This window comes from Lichenostomus cassidix, chromosome 1 (assembly GCF_008360975.1).
Source record: "Lichenostomus cassidix isolate B80296 chromosome 1, HeHo_3.0, whole genome shotgun sequence".
In the NCBI taxonomy this organism is placed as follows: Eukaryota; Metazoa; Chordata; class Aves; order Passeriformes; family Meliphagidae; genus Lichenostomus; species Lichenostomus cassidix.
In genome coordinates this window covers 50,509,428-50,531,755 of record NC_139479.1, presented here as the reverse complement: position 1 = coordinate 50,531,755, position 22,328 = coordinate 50,509,428, and the positions used below count along the sequence as shown (strand labels likewise).

Below are 22,328 nucleotides of genomic sequence, written 5' to 3'. Positions count from 1 at the left end.
AACAGTAGAGTTCACAGTTGCTCAACTGGTGAATCATCCAACTCTACAACCATAGAAGCAGCTGAGCTGTTTAATCAACAAAGCCATATGAAAAAGTCACATAATATGAAGTATTGCCCAGTCACCAGCCTGAAGAGTGTACCTCCCTCATTTCCTTTGGGGGATTTAAGGTAAGTTTTTGTTTTGCTGTGCAAACCTAAAGAACCATGTTTTTAATGGGGGGGGAAAAGGAGCAAATGAATTAGTAATAGCAATGTGCTTTGAATTCTAAGCCTTCCATTAACTTCTGTTAAGTTATTGGACTTCTTGGGACTATTACACAGAACATGGATAAATCTTAATATGCATTCATGTCATACTTCCTAACAGCACAGAAGGCTCCTTCTGAGCATCTGTAGAGCATGTTGTGATTGTGTATTAAAAAGTACTGCACATTTGGCTATTATAAAGTCAGGTTTGCGCCAATATCAAAACACAATATAAATTCTTATTAAATTATGAAAGCAACAACACCTGCTTAAAATCCAGTAATACAAACACTACAGTAATTTTTTAGCTCTAACAACTGCAACATTGACAAAGGTATTCTAATTTTTCTTTATTGAAATGTCTGAATATAAAGAATGAATACACTTCATGTAGTTATGAAGAATTTTGTGACCAATTCAGAATACATTTCCAATTCACAGTGCAGCTGACTGGAATTATGGGTCCGTAGAGTCACAAGACATCTTTGGCACCTTGTAAGATAAAGTCAACCTGTAATTTCTGTGCTTTTTCTTCATTCTCCTTGTAACTTTTAAAATCAGCAAATGACAATTTAATTGCTCTTCTGCTAAACTCTTATATACTAAATTTAAATTTGGTGTGATTACTTACAGTGTATATATAAACTACAGAAGTCAGGCAGTTGTAGCTGCAGAGCAGACCCTTAGTTTGGCTGGGTTAAATAGTTAGATTGTTTCTTGTATGTGTAAATAAATCCCCTTTTCATCATGGCCTTACAGAAAACATGACATCCTTCTAAATTCATCACCAGGTTGCCAGGCAGACTCCAAAACAAAAATAATTCATTCAAACTGTTTAATCTACTCAGTGCAGATTGACAGTATCTTTATATATTTTTGAAAGCTCTTTTAACATTAGCTGATACTTTAGTGTGGGAAGAAACGAAAAGCTTTCTACATATAAAAGTTCATCGTTTACCTTCTCACAGCTATCAGATAAAAGCATAAGGGCAATGAAGCCACAGCTCTCAGATATATTACTCCCAAAGGACAGAACCCAAATGCATAAGCATCCGTAAAGGCAGCAGGTGTGAGCTTTGACAAAAGAACAAATGTTACACAAGAAAAAGACGTCTGAGGAGAGGTAACCAAGCCTATCAATGTCCCCGTGCCTGAAATAGGAGGGTTCTTTACCTCAAAGAAATGAAATGGTTCTCACTAGATGTAAATAAATAAATAAGCAAGTACACTACTTCAAAATGTTTTAGTGAACTTTCTTATGAATGGATTGCAACACACAATGACAGAACTCCCTCAATTCCGCTTTTCAATAACTCCAAGGCACTAGGGATGTGACAGCATGATGAATACCACAACAGACAGCTCCAATATGGTACCATTTTACCAGATCAATATCTCACTGCAATATAAGAAAAAAAAGAAGCTGATATTAGTCTACACAGTGTATTACAGATGAGGTACATTTCTTCTTACTGCACTCATGCTGAACCAAAGTAATAATTCATAGATGCCTTTAAAAGGTCTGCACACTACTAGCACATGCAAAAAAAAAGCTAATCTTGGCTACAACATCTGTTTGAACATGCAATAGCTTAAAGCAGTAAGTATGTAGGATTCTATGTATGTATCTATTATTCTACCTATGTGTACCACAAACAGAATGACAAACATATCTGGAGACAGAGAAGTAACAGGATTTATGTATGCTGTGCGGTTCCTTCAGGAATAGCTTTCTTCAGGAACAGATTACTTTACATATCAATCAAACATTTCTTAGCAAGTCAGTTTGCCCCTTCTCTCCCCTTTTTCTATGAAGACATGGGAACATTTCTTACTGAAGCTACAGTGGGTACCATTTTAAAAGTCTTCATTTGCCAACAGCAATCACACAGGGTTTTTTTTCCCCTGTACTTCAAATAGGAAATGAGTGGGAGCTCTCAGTTACTGCTGTGTGATAAGTCCTTGCAAATTTAACCTTTTTATAGCAACTACTGTAGCTTTCAAAATAGAAAACAAATAGGATGCCTTGGTAAAAATAATATATCTAAGGCTAGCAGAAAGAAACTTTAAAATAGACAGTATCAGATACATGTTTGCTTTGAATCTTCCCCAGTATCCTCAGAAGAAAACTAATGAGGAAAAAAAAATCTCTCATCTGAAGAATAATATTGGACTTCATTCTACTCTGATAATGCCATAAATGCCTGTCTTGAACATAACCTAATGGGTACAACTGGACAGGTAAAATAATGTAGCTATTTTTACTTCTGACAATGTGAAAGGTAACTCAAATGATCATAAGAATTAGTTCTGTTGTTTGACAGCTGTCTTTATTTCCTGTTGATTGTTCTCCTTTCCAGTATAAACTAGAGAAGTCAAACTTTAGACTGCTTTAAACTTCTGTTCCATTCAAGAGTACCCACAAATTATGTGACATCTTACACCTTTTTTTCTCTCTCTCTCTTTTTCATTTGGCTTATATTTGGCAAAGGTAACACTTTTAAAGGTACAGTGTGTGGATATTACCATGTAATGTAAAATTAATATTTTTAATTAATGATGCATATAGTTAATATCACATCATTCTTCATGTGCAGTTAAAAGGACTTTGTGAAAATTACCTCTAGTAAGACAAGTTGAAAGAGAAAATTTTATTACAGCAAGAAAAAACATATCAAAGAGTAAATATACTCTCATTGAAAGACTGATTATTTGATGATATATAAGCAAGCACCTGATGTCATACCCACCTGCATTTGACTGGACAACCAAGTTTAAAGTCACTCACTGGCTTTTTCCATGCATGCTTTTATTAGTAGCATCAAAGAAATCTGGCCCACAAATGAGAGCAAAAGTTGCTTTCAAGTCCATTTACCAGGCTACTTAAAATTTTATCTTCCTAATGTGCAACAGAAAATCCAGATATATTTCAAGGCAGTGGCATAATTAATGGGACTGAAGCCCTAATTATACACTTGCTCCTATTGTTTTGCAGTTTTGCACTACAGCCTCACCCAGATTTTGGGTGCTGCTCAAACAGCAAATTTCCTGTCCCAAAGGGGAAAGATGTTAGGGCTGACAGAAGATGGAAGACAATCAATGAAGCTGGTACATCACACATGCATACACATAGGAATAAATACATCCACTGAGGACTCTTCAAAGTTACATTCATTCAAAAACATTAATGAGTTACAAATTCACAACATACTGTACAGTGAGGAAAGGACTCTGTTATGTACTGCACAGTATTTCATCAAAATTTATAATTTTTTCAACTTCTAAACTGAGAGTGAGTAATTATGCAAAGAAAGGGGAAAAAACTCCTGAAAATTGAGAAACTTCATGTTGAACACCCTTTTTCCATTTATCCGCTCTGAGATTGAATTCACATAGAGTCAGCTCAAACCTGAAGAAACCTGGATTGAAGAAACCAAAACCAGAAGACCTGGAGCACTATTATTTATTTACACAGTAGTAAAATCTCCCACTATAAGCTGAAAATTTTGTACTGCATTTAAGAAAATACCTAACTGCTTAAATGTGGATTGCATTAGGTTTATAGCTTTATGGACCCTGAGCTACTGTAACAGAACCTTTCTGGTTCCATTTCCTTTATTCTATACTGTTCAAAATACCATAAAACCCATTTTACAAGAAATTATAAGAACTTTCCCACAATCTGTATACGTTGATTAAGTGCGCCATGCGTGCTAGGTTTAACATGGATATTTCTAAACAAGAAATACTCCATACTTTTAGAGACTTGCAAAGTCTCTACAATTAGAACACAGTGTCAACTATAAAAAAAGCAAAAAAATGCTTGATCCATCAAAGTTACACTATAAACTGTTTAAGGTTTGTACATCCCTTAGAACAATGAGACCTATGGCTATGGCTTTGTGGCACTCTGATGGCAAGTCAGTAATGCAATAAATCTGAGTCAACATAAATCACACCTTCATGAAGCCTCAACTGTTGAAATTCTTACACAAATGTTCAAAAAACATTTTTGCTAAAATTAACCAACATCTCTGAAACTCAATACAATCCCATAACAAAACAATATGCTGGAAAAGTGTTTCTTAAATCTCACTTTTTTTCTTAAGTAGCTACTCCGTAAAAAATCAACAGGTTATCACCAACATGAACTTTGGATGATTAGCATTATAAGATCTAAACCCTAAAATGAGCAAAAATATCTAAGATGTATCAGAACACAGAAAAATGAGAAAAACAGAAGACTCCACCTTCATTAGAAGCAGTAAAGCCAATTTGAGACAAAAATCCAGGATTTGTTAACTATTATGATTGGTACAAAGTACTGCTTCATCGGAAATCATCTTTGTGCCTTTAGTGATTCCTAATTAGACAGAGGCACGTTATTTGTATGCCATGGACTAAAAAAAGTCATCTCTGCAGAAGAGCACAGAAAATACTTAGGGAAGTTCATCAAATGTAACATCACAAAACTGCACACGGAGTGTATTTTTCATCAAAATATCTAATAATGCACCCTCATACAGCTCAAGTTAAAGCATCGTTTAGGAGTTCTTTAGTAATACATAAATCTTGGGTAAGTGAAATCTGTCAAAGGAGGTGATTCAGAGAAACCATGCCTAGCCCTAGCTTAAGTTTTAAAGTAAGTATTACCTCTGACGATTGCGAGATTGGGTTTAGCCCAAATGCAAATTCTTAAAAAAAAGAGAGGCTGGCTCATTATTGCGCCTTTTAAAAGCCCTGAAGCTGAAATGACCGCGTTTTGGGGACTGTCCCGAGGACTGTCCCGGGGCTCCATGCGCTCCTTGCGAGCACGAAAAATGCAGCGACCCCCCCGCTCCCGCCCGGGCTGCTGTCGCAGGGCTTTGTCTCTTTTCCTGTAGTCCTGTTTAAATTCTCACCTTGCTCTGCCCTTGTCATCAAGTCATTCAAGCACAAAGCAGGGAGCACGGGAGTGTTTACTCATTTCCCAAGTCCATTATCTCACACATTAATCACTGGTCTGGAACTTTTGGACAATGCTGAATCTGTTACCTTTTATTTTTATTTTTTTTCTTTCTGGCTACTTTACTCTTGGGTCCGATAGTTCACCGGTTCCCAGCTGTACTTATACTGGATGACCTTTACATCTGATTATTTAGCTACTCTTCCTTTTGAATTTTTTTTTAAGACTTCAAAAATAAACAAGCGCATGAAGTCGGCAACAGTGTTTTCCATCTTTAAAGTTGCACTTGCTTGAGGAAAATACAAATGTAACTGCTCCAAAAGTTAAAATCCAACCTACTCCACAATTCCACAAAGGAAGCGCAAAGATAGGGATGTGTCTGTAGAACAGGACTGTAGAGAGTTTATTTGTCTTTGGAGCAACTTGAGTTTCTTTATGAAACTTGAAAGAGCTCACACTTTATTTTTTTTTCAATTGTTAATGAAAGAAGCAATGAAAAGTTATTTCTGAACGCAGGAAGTTTGTTGCTGTAGAAATCCATGTTCTAAAATGGCATAAAGTTTATTTGCACTAACGATTGGCGGAGGTGGAAGTATGGAAAAAAAGGAAAAAAAGGTGTAAATCTGGACAGCTGGAGGCTCTTGAACTCCACTCGTTAAAAGATTTGTTTGTGAAACACGCATTTTATTGCCTTGTCTGCAGGTTATAATGAGGCACGGACAAGTGCAACATTGCACTTAATGATCGCAGTTCCCGCTGCAGCCCGGGCATTGTCCTGCCGCAATTAACGCTTTCCCAGATCACCCAAGGCTGCCTGGGGGGGTGGGGGCGAAGAAAAATCTGAAATTCACATAAATGAGCAATGTCAATAGTTTAGAAAGAGTTACTTAGAGAACAAAGGGCCCTTATGAGGCACTAGTGAGAAGAAATGGGGAAAAAATGAGTCCTCACAATGTCGGCCTTTTCTCCCCGCGACTTGTTATCAAGCAGCCCGCGCGAGCCCCCGCGATCTGCATGAAAATGCGGTTCGTTCCATTCACTCATTTGCATTAATTTCTGCCATTATCTCTGCAAATGGCGGCGCGTCTCCCCGGCACAATGCGGCGGCACGGCGCGGCCTATCCCGGCTCCAGGTGCCCGCCGCCCCCCCGGCCGGCCCGGCCCGGCTCCCTGCTCCGCCCGCGCCCTCCGCCTCGCCCCGGCCCCGCGGCCCGGCCGCTCCGCCGCTCCATTCGCTGGCGCTGACAGCCTCGCCGCCGGCCCGAGAGGAGGGGGGCTCTTTTGAGCGGGCGTCTATCACGCTGCCATGGGAAAGCGAGAGGCGAATGATTCTCAGTGGCTCCCGATTTCCCGTATTTGTTCAGCGTTAGGCCCACTTATCTCCGGGAGAAAAAGCAACATGTAGAGGGAAAGTGACAGGCAGAAACGCGCTCCCTCGCCCCTCCATTCTCCCCGCGCTCTGTATTCAAACAAGGGGGCCCTATTACACTGAAAGCTCCGGATCAGCCTCACTCAATTATCGCCGCTAATCCTTATAGCTCTATAAAGTAAATATTTCATTACAATTTCAAATAAACAGTCACCCAATCTAATGAAGCAAGAACTCAAAGTGGCAATGTCATAGAACTTGTTACCGTCATCAAAGGAAAGGACACAGGCCTGTCTGCTAATAACGCTAAAAAAAGGGTTCCCGGGCAGATTCACAAGAAGGGGCTTTTTTATTATTACTCACTTGGACCTTTTCCTCTTTCCAAGTATTCTTCGATTGTCAAAAACACCTTTGTTTCCTCACCATTTGCCGGGCTTGGTTCAGGTACTCACAGGATCAAGATGAGGGACAGTAAACGTCTACCAGTCACATATTAAAATTTAGCACCCCCGACATCTTTCAACACCAACTTCATACTTTGATTAACACTCTTTTAATACAACTGTAACTCTTTAAAAAAAAAAGGAAACTCATGAGGTCACAAAATACCCCCACTTTGTTGTACTTTTTTTTTTTTTCCTAATCTCAAACAGTATTTGTAGTGGATCTTGATATGAGAAGGTAGTAGCACCTTTATTATATCCCAAGACAGGCAGTGAAATGTAACAGGATATTTCGTGCAGCAGTTCTTTCATGATCCCAAACCTCTTCCAGGTCAGACAAAGCAAAGGTACATCACAGCATTGCTATTCCCTGCTATTTTAGACAAGCTCATCATAAAAACCCTTCTATAAATTTTGATTAACTTCGGTTGTCTTTAAAATAGACAGGCTTTTTTATTCACAATTTTTACAACAGGAGGAATGCTACTCTGAGTTTATGTCTGGTGTCTCTTTTCAGAAAATTTTTAAAGATGTCTTCTTTCTCCTGCCTTCAATCTCCTGGAGGGCTTTCCCACTCCCCTCCTCCTTTCCTTCCCCCCTACCATTCAGCTGAGGAGGGGGATATTCTTTGTCATTCTTTCTCTTTCTGACACAAATGAAATGGGCTTTTCTTCTATCAGCTGTTCACAGAAGAGATACCCAGTGCCTCTGAGAAACGCTAGAAATACTGAGATCTCAGAGCAGAGCGCAGTAGGTCAGCACATAAAATTTAAACCTCCTAGAGTAAATATTCACTGAGCATTCTCCTTAGGTCCTGCTCACATTCTCATGTCATCCACATGTCCCAACACTAACCCAGGATTTAATGCTAAAAATACCCTTACAAGGAACCCGTTCAGGCTCTGTGCAGTCATCCTGCAAACTCAGCAAAACATTAGGAATCAAACTAGCATATTTTTTCCTCATACATCATCAACTACAATCAACTCATACCAAAATGAACAAAAAAACCACCAAAACCTTCCCAAAACTCCAGTTACAGTATTTCAGAGAATCTGTCTGAGGTAAATTTTAAGTCTGTAAGTTTATTAAGTCTACTGCTTGAGAACTGTAATGAAAAAAAGCAGTATTATCTCCCAATAATGTCCTAGGACACTTGCGTAACCTAGTTATCTATGCAACTATAAACATAACTGGTTGCAACTGTGCAATTCTTTGGATAATGAAACAGCAAATCCACCTAAAACTCTTAAAACTAAATAGTCACAGAAACACTGACAGAATAGCACAATGAAAACGTATCTTTGGCCATAATGCCGGTAGACACCATGCTGCATAAATACAGAAAAGAGAGCCACAAGTAAGAAATTACCATATGTATACAGACATCTTTCAAGCACACTTTAGCGCCTGTCATAAGGGGACCTGATAAAATTAACCCGTACAGAGAAGGCTAGCATAAAATCCTATACCAATTTATGCACTTAATACAGGATTTGAGTGTTATACTGGAAGGTCTTGAGAATGTTCTTCTGCAAAGTAGTGAAGCTCACCCTCAATTAGTAGCTACCCATTACCCCAAATTACTGCCATTCAGATGTCAATCAGTAAGGATGCACTACAGGAATTAAAGGAAAGAAGTCATTTACCACAAGTATTCCCCCAAAGATTGGCATTGTCTTTATTTCTTCAGCTATTCTGTATACATTTTTATACCTTCAAAATTATTTTTCAGTTTTTGATTTCCACTTCAACACCTAACTGTGATTCAGAAATACATGGCATTTCAAATGGAAAAGAAAAAATAATCAAAGCCAGTTTACTATTTCACATCTGTAAATCACAAGATTTACAAGAAGAGCCTGATTTTAGTCCAGGCACAGTTCCCTCAACTCTTGCTAATCAATGGTAAAATAAATATTAAATGCTTTAAAGTGCTAAACGTAATTTCCTTATCTTAAGTATGAATATTCAAACATAATAGTATCTATAAGGTCAAGGCTAGGAAAAAGGGCATTTTTAATGGTTTCTTTGGTTTTTGACTCCTGACACATTGTTTCAAACAAATGCTGATCTTTTTGATAAAAGTAGAATTTTCACTGGAGAAAAGCATTACAGTTTGTCAATTGAAAGCAATATTTGCTCCAAAAATATGTGATAATGAGAAAGCCAGGAGTTCTGACTTGCCCTTTTCCTACAGCTGAATGAAAAGGCTATGCTAAGGAAAAAATTAATGTATGACTAATAAAAAAACCTAAAAACGGGAATATAGATCCTTCATTTCCAGGTTAATTCCTTGAATGAACTTCAGGTTATGTTATGATTCAAAATTTCTCTTTATATTATGTACTTGGATATACATAAAAGCCTTAAAATTTGTTCCAATTAAAAAAACTAAATTTGACTTAAAATTAAACAGGAAAATATTTACAAAATTACTCATTCTGTCTAGGACTGACTGCACAATTTTAAAATTCTTGAGTACAGAAAGCGTATTCCTTAAATCTTGAAGCAGCCTTCCTTTGTAAATTTAAAATGCTATTTTTGTTTGAAAAAGAATAAATAAATAATCATATAGAATATACTGAGCATCTAAAAAGGAGAAAAGGTTTTGTAAGTACGACTACAAAACAAATCAGATTTCATTTTATATTTATTTTAGTTTCACAGAGCAATAAATGGAGGGATGGAAGTGTCTCCCCATGTAGAAAAGAAAGTTGTTCAGAAAAATAGCAGCAAGAGAGATGGATCCAGCCTGTTCCAGCTTGGATTGTCAGGAAGGTGAGGGATATAACTCCAACTATAACCACAAAGTCCATGTAGCTGGACAGTATCTCAACTTCAGCCTAGCCCCCTGTTTTAAATCTGGCTACTTTTCTCCAAATGATTGCAATTTTTTTTTAAATGCAACAAATTTTAAAACTTACATAGAAAAATCAACATAGACTGCATTTTCCACTATGATAGTTTCTATTGCCATACTCCATGTATTTATAGCCTTAATGGCTACACATACTTTGCCAGACTTAATGTAGAAAACTGCCTACCAACAAACAAAAACAGAATTTAAAGAATTAAGTAAAAAACTAATGAAATACAATGTACTTTTTAAATACAATTTCACCAATTCTTAAATTCATTTCAAACTGTTGGGAAAAAAGTAGAGTTTTGTTTCATTTTCTCTTAATGTCTTTTCTTAAACAAATGTGGTTATTGCACTGCTTGTGACACTTTGATATGTGAAACCATGTATAAGTGTAAATATCTCAACAAGGAATGAAAAATGTTGCATTCTATAGCTAAGAAAATACGTAATCAATACAACCTTTCATATTTTTTTCATACACCCTTTATTCTGCTATTAGCTATAATTATGTGTGTTTAGATGATATTGATACCAAGTTTGGTTATGTCAAAGATATTCCTGTTGATAACTTCGTTTTGTGCTTGCAGACAAACCTTGAAATAAACCATTCTGGTACACGGAAGAAGTAACTTGAAGACATGGATCTCACTGAAGTCAAATGGCAAGAAAGTGCTTAGATCTACAATCAATTATTTGAAGAAAGAGTGCTTGAATAAGGGTGTTCCTGGAGTGATCCTGGAGCTGCACATAACCAACCAATACAATCCAGTAGGTGGAAAAGAGATGACACTTGATGTCTTAGAAACTGAAATTAAAATTGATCACACTTTTGAAAAATACTTGACATAAAATATTGCAGTAAGTAGCATTTTTCATCTCTGCATGCACCCATCCACACTGTCTTCATTTTCTTGTTTAAACCCAAACCTCCTCAGCGCTGACCTCGGAAGTTCTGAGTGGAGCTTCTCCGGACAGCCCAATGCCCCTGGTTCCATCAAAACTGAGCCACTGAGCCCCCTTTTCCCACAAGAGTTAACTGGCACTTCGCAAGCTCACACTCTTAGGACTAGACCAACACAAGGTGATTAGCAAATGTGGCCTTGGTAGCCAAAAAAAAGAACCATAAGGGTATTAGAAAGAACCAAGACCAAAGAAGCACAGAAAGCTTGTTGGTACTGAGAGGAACTACTTCTTTGCCATTTCTTGGTATATTTAATCAGAAGACTTGTATTACTACAACAGAGCTGACTTCATGCCAGTAGGCAAGCAAAATGTCAAGAACGGCCTTCACCCTCATCTTCATTTTCCTAGGTGTGCTAAACCCAGGTTGTTGAAAGCCAAAAATTCAAGCAGTTCAGCTTGTGCAGGGAAAGTGCAGTAGAAACTACAAGATAAGCTTATCTTCTTAAAGTTGTCTTCTTCTGAAGGATCTTTATTTTGACCAAAATCTGCAAAAGCTAGAGCTTATGGGTACACCAATTTTCTTAATTCCAATTCATAATTACACGCATTTTTTGTTTGCTTATGAATGCAAACATCTGAGCTGCTTGCATTTGTCTTCTGAGAAACACAATTGAAATTATAAAGGGTAATCTTAATTTTCAAACAAATGTTGTCCAATTATAAGGAAGGAATACCTCAAAATGCGTTTTGGTTAATTTGTTTTCTAAAAATATATTCCTCTAAAACTTTTCTACCTGTGTTGACCTATAGCATAATTTTTAAGCTTAAAAAAATTATTCAATATAGAATTAAAGTAAGCATAACATTTGGATAAGGTTGAAAGATGGTTAAAGGGGTAAAATTTTAAATGCAAACAGAATAATAATTAATTGCTAAGGTGCTTTTGGGAAAAATCATACACTTGACCCAAGCTGAAGGCTGAAATATTAATCTGTTTCTGTGACAGAGATCAAGCTTCATAGTCGCTTTTTATCCTCCTCATAATAGAAGCAACAGTTGTAAACCATAATGTTATAGTTCAAACAATGCCCCCCCTAAGACTTCAAATTTATTATAGCATTCATCTCCAAGACAAAAGACCTGGTACAGGAAAAAAGCTCTTTTTAGCAAAAAGCATGGTTGTTATTTATGGCTCAGATGCAAAGAATGAGTTTGGGGAATTTATCAGAGATGAAGGTATGAAATGTTTTAGCTTGTTCTTCTCTCTCTAATCCATAAACCATTTTCTCAGCCACCCAAGTGAATTCTAATGGAACAGGAGTGATGAAATAATATTTTCCTAGCCCTTTAACACTTTGCCTACTGTGTGGATTGTGACTTGTTCAGGGAAAACACAGGAGCTTATAGTTACAAATCTTTTAAATCAGAAAGTAAAATGATCTTGTTAATAAATTATGTAAAATGGCCTTGTGGGAAGATTCAACATACCACCAAGTGCTTGTGCCCACTATCAAACCATATTCACTTGCAGCCGTTCTTACAAAGGATTTTTTTTTTTTATTAATCTTTCGTTTGATAGTAATGTGAATTTCCTGTGGATGCCTTGGAGTTATCCAGTCAGCCCATAACTATCTAATTTGCTCTGGGTAGCAGCAATGAGAACAAAGGTTACTGATGAGTCCCTTAGTTTGCTGAAAAGAAATTGAAAAAAACAAAAGATGCAGTATGAGACTGTCTGACTTTTATACTCCCTGAGATGTAAGCAATGCCTTGCCTGGTTAGATTTTATGGCAAGTAGTACTGCTGTAACAGAGATGCTGAAGCGTGCTGCCCTCACCTCCAAGTTGCCATGCTACCCTGTTATGCAGATTTCTTGACAGATAAAACTTGTTCCTCCCTTTTAGTTTTCACTGAGTCTGATGGCTTTGCAAGCCGCTGATCACCACCAGTGCCATCCTAGATGCTCCTTCCACACAGAACAGATTCAAGGAACAGTATCTGTTTGTCCAAAGCTATAGTGGTTCTTTACTGGAAATCATCAAAGCTTCATTATTGTAATAAATTAATTTTGGTCTTCCCCTCTTGAATATTTAAGTCTAAATTCTGGAGTTGTAGTCTCAGGTGGTTCAGATGTTTCAGCTGCAGACCTTGAGCCTAAGGTCCCAAAAAAGACTTGAGGATTAAGTTTTCCTATATGAGGCATAAATAGCAGCTTGGCTTCAGGATTCCCTTAGTATTTGGCACAAGAGTAAAGCAATTTTTTTTAACCATTTACATAGATGTAGAAGTAGGGGCCACAGTATAAGGGTATGTGTCATTTCATTTATGGAACAAGACAAGAACAGACCAAGTTCAACAAGACTTTGATTGGAAGCAGTGTCTGCCATTGGCCATTACTTGATTGTTGTGCTGGTAAAATTTCAGCAGATCTAGCCAGCTGTTCCTTTAAATCTCTTTCCATATTACGCTTCTACAACATCTACAGCAAACGACATATTACTCTTCTGTGACACATCGACTCCTCCATTTAATAATATATGCCTAATTATATTGCCAGGTCTTATCCTGCTGAAGTCAACTGGAGAGTTGCCAATGACTTTCCTGAATATAGAAACATATATACACACAGAATGAAAGAAGATAAGGGAAATACATACTTTACAGATAAATTCTTTCTCCTCTAGCTCATTTTACATCATGTTTCAAAAGAAATGTACATCGACTTCAAAACAATGAAACAAAGCTATTCATAAGAACAAGAAATTTCAGAGTAGCCAGAAGGAAAAAAAATCCTATTTAACAAATAAAGTGAGCAGGAAAGAGATAATACATAATCAATACCCAAACTTCTTTCTTTCTTTTTTGTGTTGGGTTACTCACATATCTTGCATTTACACGTATGTTTTGCCTTAGCCAAAAGATAATCAAGTTTTATGACTGTCTTTAGCTTTGCCCTGACTCTCATTTATAAAAATATTTCCCTCTTTCTTTCTGTGTGAAGGAATTGACTATAGGAAAATTGCATAATTGCACATCCTCCCTTATCCTTCTTTTTTCTAAGTGCAATATTATCCATTCTGTTTTAAGTTCACATTCCAAGCTGGGAGAACATGCAAGAGCAGTAAGTCTTGTGTTCATTAAAGCAGAAATTGTGCACCCACTCCACTGTAGATTTCTCTTTTTCCACAGTTTTCTTTTTTTCCACTTCTCATCTAAAACATGTAATCGAAAGAAAGCCATCATTTTTATAGTCATCAAAGGTCCATCCTCTCCCTCCACCTTACTCTTTCTATGGCCCTCCTCAGAACCGGGCAAGGGGCTGAAGGGGGAGAAGAGGAAAGGAGAGAGAGGGAGGAAAGATATTTTTATCTGGGTCAATTACTAATCTGATTCACAGCACAGCCCCACAAACAATGGTAGCACATAAAATTGAGCAAACAGCAAAGGAACAAGACTGGCACGGGCTGGCCACCGCTCTTGGAAGTGTGTATGGAATTGCTGCCCAGCCCTGCTGGCCTGGATGGATGCACTGAGTCTCCCCATGAGACTGGAACCTATTAAGTGTGAATCTGTGATGGAGCACAAGGCTTGCTACATCACTGTTGTAAAAGCTAGCTGGACACTCCTTTCACATCTACTCATGCCAGTAACCCACAAAGCAAAATGCTTCCCTGATTTGTTGTAGGCTGCTTTCCTCTTCTGAAGACAAAATGACAGCATAACCCCATCTTCAGCAGAGGAAAAAAAAGGCTATAGTAACACAACATTTTTCTCTTAATAAATCATTTTTAATGACTTCCAATAAATCATCCTGTAATCACATTCCTTTACCACTTAAGCCAGTCAAAGTATACCTCTTACAGTTAAAATATTAATGTATTCACATTTCATGTAAAATTGTAAAAGCTCATAAAGAGAAAAACTAACTGGAGAGAAATCAGCTTAATTCATTTGAGAAAGCAAAGATTATAAGTTTTTAAAGTTTTTCTAGCAGTTAGTAGTCTGTAAGTGCCATTTGTATTTCAGACACCATTTCTGATCAGAATTTCACTATTCCATGTGCACATATACATGCTCCCTGGACACATCCATTTTCACATACATACATAAAAGTAATATACATAAACCATGCTGTTTTGTCAGTTTAGTAACATTCCAAGCACTTCTGAAGAAGCAGATTATGCAAAAAGACCTGGTGAAATGAGGCATTTAACACTGTAACTTCCCATCACATATTTTGCATTCCCGATGTCCTGCAGGAATTCTGAAGGTTTTGATGTTTTCGTTTTCTCTAGTTTCATCCTGGTGATTTCTGAACTACAATTTACATCTGCATCACACTACTTTGCCCTGACACAGAAATGAAAGTTAATTAGTTTCTATGACAACCTGATGCATGAAAAGACCACAGGTTCTTTCACATTTGTAAATACATTCCAACTTAGTATTCAGGGTGCAGTGTGTATGAGCCTTAAGTACAAATAGCATGAGTTTGTTTATAGTAAGGCAGAAAAAAGGACTTAAGTCAGATGACGTGATTCATTGGAGCATACACTTGTCAATGAACAGATGAGTCCCAATTTATTTCCTTCGTCTTTAAAGAAGTCTCCAAACTTCCATTAGAAAAGAGTATTGAGATGTGAACTAGCATTCTCTCTAAAAGGTTTGACAGAAACCAAGTCTAAACCAGATGCAGTTGTTTTAGTTTTGCAGGACAGCATTAAGCATTTTTATTGTAAAATTATATACCTTTGAAAATATTTCAAGGTATGCTGTATTATTCACATTCAAAAATCAATGTGAAAAATGAGCTTAACACAATCTTTGAGCTAATGCTGTGCTTTGACTCCCACAATCATCTATGCTACTTTTTTCATAACAGCTCCCGAAAATTAAACCTCAGAAGAACATATATTTCAAAACCTTCCTTTTTAAAAATGCCATCATGAAATTTAACTGTAGAGGTGTCATGCTTTTATTCACCCGTTCACTGCGGCAGAAAATTGTTCTTTATCATACTCAACGCTCAAGAGAGACCCTTGAACACCAGAACTTTCGCCTGACTGTAGCCAGGCCTCGTGCCCTCCAAAGAGAGGCAGTGGGAGGAGGACTAACACTTCTCACAGGTTTTCTTGTAGCAAGGAGACAACATTGGGAAGGTGATTTAAATATTACAGCTGTCCTTTCCCCAAGGAAACCAGGACCATATCCTTTCCCAGGCACAAACACAGGTCACATAAATGGAATCTGTTGGGCAGAGGAAAATCATATCCTGAAGATACTCAGAAGAAAGTCTTTACACATCAATGTCAGACAATCTGTCCCATATCACCCTTATCATCACAAAGTAGTTGTGTTATTTTTTGTTGCAGTCATTACAAACATTTTCTAAATAATATGGGTAGTACATCCTTGAAATCACACACATAAGTACTATGACCAAATCTTTTTTATTTTATAGCCAAAGAAGCAAGGGGAGAAAAAGGAGGTATACAATGAATGGATCATTACTCCTACATCCAAAATCTGACTTCTTTCAAAATGAGAAAACTCGTGTCACAGAGCAAGCTACAGCTGAAACCTAAATGCAGATATTCCTCCCTCCCAGCCCTCAGAAGCAGAAGAATCACACTGAATGATTTCCCAGTAAGATGCTGGTGCAAATGACTAGAATTATTCCACCTACTGACAGGCTCAAGTACTGACCCTCCAAGCTGCCTGTTTGGGTGGAATCTGAATTTGTAAAGACTTCCAAGGCTCCTTCCTGTACAACTGAAAGCCAATTACCAATGTTCTCTGAAGGAATTTTCTTCCACCCTACCTCCAAAGCTTGTAAAACACATGACTCCTCGATTCCAATCAGAAACCCAGAAATCTATAAACAATGTGTAACTTGCAGATGCCCTTCAGTGCATCAGAACACATTTTAGTACTGCTCTAAAATCCTAAATCACTGTATTATTTATCTCCAAACTTCCCTGTATTTTAAATGTCATGGTGTAAGGCTAAGTAATAAAAAGTTTAAAAGCTAACAACTGAATTCAATCAGTAACATCTGAACACTGTATTTTAGACTGAAAATACTGATGGAATATTTGTGTTTTCAGCCTAAGGAATAATTACTTTTCTTCTTTATTTTTTGCCAAGAAACCAGAATTTAGACTTAAGACAGGAGTCACAATGAAAATGTGACTATGCAATCTCCAGTATATACAGATGCAGCTCTAAGCTAATAATAAAAAATAGTACTTGAGATGATCACACATTTTTCAGCTTCACCTGCTCTTTTAGAGAATTTTCTTAACTATAAATTGAGTGCTGGAATTTCATTTGCTTTTCACACTAAATTGCCTCCAAGATTTTATATTCATTAAAATAAATGCCACAAGTTGTATTTTTGGATTGTGGGACTTTATCCTCATAAAATAGCATATTACAGCTAAATCCTCACGTACAGGTAAAGTATAAAGACAAATATGAGTTATGCTAGCAGATCAAGTAATTTTCCTAACATCAAGGAATAAGTGGCTCCTTTCACCTCAAAAAGTTAATACGAAAATTTTTCACCTCTCAAAAATAACAAAACCCACTTAAATGCTAGCAAGTCATGCCTGCCATTTGTATAAAAACAAAAATAATCTGCTGTCAGCAAAATGTCCGAGTGCCTCTGTCACTCCTCTCAGACATGAACCTTTCCTTGACTACAAGGGTTTTGCTGTTACACTACCCTCATTAGAATGGAATTTGTGTTAACTTCCATGTACCACGACTTACTAATAGGATTGCTAGCAATTATTATACTGAAATGAAATCAGCACAAACTATTAGATCTGTTTAAACAAGTTAAAAATAAACCTTGATTAAATGTTCTTTTTAAAGAAACTGCTCATTAGGGCTGCAGGGCCTTCCGATAAATTGGTGTTTCATTAACATCAAAGCATGAATCAAGTTTAAACTCACTTACCAAACAAGTTATACTTAAAAAACAGCTTTAAAAAATAACCTGGATTACAACCATCACATAAGATAGTAACTAAATGGGCTCCTTATTTACAGAGGTTCAGAGATTTCAAAAGGGAAAATGCTTTCCATGAGGTAGGAGGGAAAGGATATAGAGCAGAACTGTTGGTATCCACAGGCACCAGATTTATTCCTTGAGCTGGGATGCACACTGCAGTTTGCTAGTATGGAGCCAGAAAGGCACTGTGGGTACTGAACTTGTGAAAGAGGACAAAAGCACACTGTTTACCTCCAGTGTGCTTACCTATAAAGAGTAAAATACAATTAAAAATCAAAAAGAAAATGGAGTTGGAACTTGAATGAGGCTTAGGCAAGCCATGCATATTTGCTTGAATATTATCTGTTTTCTGTTTCTAAACCTATTGTCTGTCCTGTAGGCTGAGAATACAGATGTTGTGTGAAATAAGTCTAATGAAAGAATGGAGGTTAAAAGTGACAAAAGCTTCCAAAGCTGCCTGAGAGGAAAATCTTATTTTCTCAAGCATGCTGCAATGTTGCAGTTTACCCTAAGAACTCAGACTTGACAATTTTATCACATGTATTTAAAAAATAGTCTCATTAACAATTCTTCTGCCATCCTTCTTCAGTGTGAAAAAAGACTTTACATGCTGTTTGAAAAAGCAATGCTGAACTGGGCAGCTTCTCAATATAAGGATGATTTTATAACACTGCCTTGCAATTGTAAGAATTATTAAAAGAAATGGATTAACAGTAACTCAGCATAAACAAATGTACTCACTACATTATACCAAGCAGTACATATATTTTGAAAAGCATTTTTAAAATGGCTTTTTGTTATCACTAACAGATCATACAGTAATTTTAACTTATTCTGTCCCTTCCTGCTTCTGTCTTCTAAAACCTACTGCTACTTTTCTTGCCCCAGTATTACAAAAATGTTCTGGTTTAAAAAAGAACAAACCTCTCAGTTTAAGTAATTAATATTCCTTAATTAAATTCACCAACTCATAGACAATGAATTCTTTATAAAACTGTGAGCTTGCCTAAAGCAACAAAGTCACACTTTTGTTAAAGCATTTTTAGTGTGTATTTTGCACAATTTTTTAAAGTTTAACCTCTGTGGATCAATGTGCTTCCTTAAAAGACTTTAATAAATTAAAGTGCAGAGAGCTTTTTTTCACCAGGCAGAAAAAGCTGATGAGACAGGTTTAGTTTAATCTCAGGCAATAGAAGTCATTAACCATTCTCTCAGGGATTAAAATATAGCTTGCCCTTTTCTTCTCTCACTTATCATTAGCATCACTTTAATCTCCCAGCGTTTCACACTGCTATTTTAATCATTACTTACTGCCTTTTGACAAGTGCAGAACATGCTTTTTCTCATTGAGGCAATATCCTGGTTTTAGCTGACAAATGTAGGACATAATGTAAAAATATCAAAGTGACATCTCTTAAACACACCTTCATCATAAAAATCTCTAAAGTTACAATATTCCTTTGTCTAATGTTTCTATTGAAATTATCATTTGAAAGGTTTCTCTCTTCCACAGAGACAAAAGTTTGTTCTAAATAACACAACAAATAATTTCAGTCGATGGATACAGAGCGTACAAACATTTCAGGGTTTTTAAAAATATACACCTTAACACTTTTGTATATCCCAGCTATATTACCATAAACTTGCAGGTATTTCTTAAAGAGAGGAATAGTCTTCCAACATCACCAGGCAGAACTCAAATACATCATGCAAAATGCTGACCTGCATTATTTGATATTTTATTGTGCACCAGGCTTGGAAAAAATAAACCAAGTATCTTTTTCTGTCACTTAGGTATTTGGGACTTACTTTCAAGATGAATTTCAGGGAGGGGAGGTGGTGAAGCTAGTGTCATATATAATATTGTTTGAAGCAAAAGCATTATAAAAAGCTTTCTTTTTTTATTGAATATTTTACTCAAACCTCCTCAGACATATTTTAAATGCTATAATCCTTTCAGTTTGAGAAAATCCTATGAAGTTTATTCACAGGTCTACAACTTTTAGTCAAATTTAACACTAAATATATTATCCAGGGTACAAAGTGTGGTCAAACGATCCATATTACAAACAAAATCCCACAGGATTCATACAGTTATTAAAGTTTCCTGTCATCCTTAGCTTTAAGTAAATGAATAATTAAAAGATTTAAAACATTTTCTTTGAAATTCTATTTTGGTTCAAAAAGAAAAACTAACAAAAATAAATTGGTAATGACAGAACTTAAGAAATTATTTTAGTTAGTACTAACACAGTTCCTAATGTTTGGCCCTAAGGTCTTTAATCTAGTCCATCTGTAATGATCTCATAGTACTTTCAACCATTATTTAACTGTTAGAAGAAAAAAAACTATGTTGCACTATATGTTTCAACAATAAAATCCCTTCTTAAGCTTCACAAAGCAGAACAATTCATTATTTGATCTCTTTCCAGGTTCAAAGTCTGTCTTATTGCAATACTTCAAAGAAATATGTAATCAAAGACAAACAGCTGTGAAAACAATCTTTTATTACTTTATTATCATCTAGCATATATCTTTAGGGTAAACCAATGAAAATGCTATACAAATAAAACAAATATTTCTTTCAAATGTCTCCTTAGCTATAAATAGACATACAGTTATAATCATTTCAAGGTAGGGCCCAGTCCTAGAAGGTGCAAGTACAACTCCCACCCTGGTATTTCACAAGAAAATGCCTTTCACTAATTACATCTCGATTCTGCAAAAAGCCAAGCATGCAAGCAATTTCATATTTATGAACTGATTTATATCTTTCAGTTGCAATGTTAATAGGAGTAGTTTTAGCCTGTGAATTGTATTTATAGCTGTGCAGCCATACCTTAATTTCCCATACCATATATTACATTACTCAGAACAATATTCAGGTTGTCAAATCAAGCATTTGAAAACTGAGAAATCGGAGAAGATGGCTTTTTTGTAATTTGAGTTTTGCCGCCTTTTGTTTTTTACATTATGTAATAATTATTTAGTTATGTGAACCACACAGTATTTTTTCTGAAGTTTCTATGTTTCAGCCCATGTTCTGGACAGGCTGTATTAGGGAAACGGGCAGTTATTCAGTAATTTGTATGCATCATCCAGCTAGTGGACTATACTTTGTTCACCATTTAGCAGACTAGAGATGTAGCAAAAATTGGCTTCTTGTGCTCTTTTTTTTAGGTCATTCATTAAAAACCTCACAGATTCCAACCAGAGCATTATTTTCCTAATATGTATCTATATATAATTTTTCACATATAACATAAAATAATCATTGGCAATCCAGCACAGGGAGAAACAGTGAGAAAGATGAACACTAGGATTCAGGAACTTTCACCTTCTCCACGTGCACATTCCTCTGCTACGCTAACAAACATGCTGAGCAGCCACTACTTCCATTGATTTCAGTGGCTATAAGGAGAGTAACAACTGCTGCAAGTAAGAGCCCACATATCTCAAGCTGAGCACCCTGAAAATGAATTATATGCAGTTAGTGGCCATCTGCCAAATGCTTTAATTGAGTTGCTCGGCATCACACAGACAGCCTGTGACAGAAACAGGGACAAAACTGGGTTTGCCAGAGTGTCATTCTCTTGAATCAATCACAAAAAGCATCCTCTCTCTCTTTTTGCAGCCCCTGATTTGTTCCAGTTCCGGCAGAAAATGAGCCAAAGTTCCTATAAACAACCATCCTGTGCACCAAAATAAACACGGATGCTAAATAAAAAATAGCATATGATACACTAAATAAAAACTGTAGTCTAATAATAACAACTTAGTGCAAATGCTCCATGGGCAATTGAAGTTGGGTGTTCAGTATTTTTCAGAACTTGGCTTTGTAATCTTGAATATATATGTATACTCACACACACACACACACACACACTCTCCAGTCTTGCCTCACAGTATATCAGATTTAATTGATCATTTAGCCTTCATCATTGGATAAAATATTCAGTTACTGAACATTATCTTCAAATAAGCAGCAGAAGGTTGTAGGAGCTGAAATGAGTTATTGTGGCCACAAGACTAGCTCTAGCTGATCCAGGGTATGAAGAGTCCTGTTCATCCTGTCCTCCTCTATTTCTTTCCTCTGGAGATTCCCCTCAAAGTTGGCAGGATTGGACCTCTGAATCAGGTACTTAATTTGATTTGTTATGAGGGTACTTTTACACTTCTCGTTATTTTCCTGACCATCTACCAGCCCTGCAAAATTAATTATTTTGTCTGGCTGGGAGAATTTTATTGATGAACACAAACAAGGAGAAGAAAGACGTGAGGAGAAGAAGTGTGTTTCAAAAGCATTTGTCTAAGCTAACCCACACCAACAAGAAAAAAAAGCACTTCTTTGATTTCACATCTTCCTTTGCACAAAACTTTTAGTTCCTGCCACAATACTCAAAATGCAGAAAGTTCTTTCAAACAAGTTTTTCTTGAGAAGAAAGAATTAAGCAGTCTGTTATACATCAAATGCAGTGATAAAAATCACAATAATCTGACTGCAAACTAGACCACCTTGTTTTCAAACAAGTTTAC

The 22,328-nt window shown here is 36.5% G+C and overlaps 1 protein-coding gene and 1 long non-coding RNA gene across 10 annotated transcripts in view; one reads left to right on the top strand and one right to left on the bottom strand.

Annotated features, from left to right (window-relative positions):
- The window catches only part of DACH1 (dachshund family transcription factor 1), a 348,123-nt gene that overhangs the window by 252,286 nt on the left and 73,509 nt on the right, over positions 1–22,328 (bottom strand). The gene's annotated exons all lie outside the window — the stretch shown is intronic.
- On the top strand, positions 95–12,814 carry LOC146444653 (uncharacterized). Of its 3 annotated transcripts, none has more exons than XR_014851687.1 (3): positions 95–170; positions 9,668–9,786; positions 10,459–12,814. It is a non-coding gene; the product is annotated as an uncharacterized LOC146444653 (long non-coding RNA). The 3 variants fall into 3 exon arrangements; XR_014851684.1 differs by lacking the exon at positions 95–170 and adding an exon at positions 6,262–6,326 and having other exon boundaries at positions 10,459–12,786; XR_014851682.1 differs by lacking the exon at positions 95–170 and adding an exon at positions 6,416–8,069 and having other exon boundaries at positions 10,459–12,786.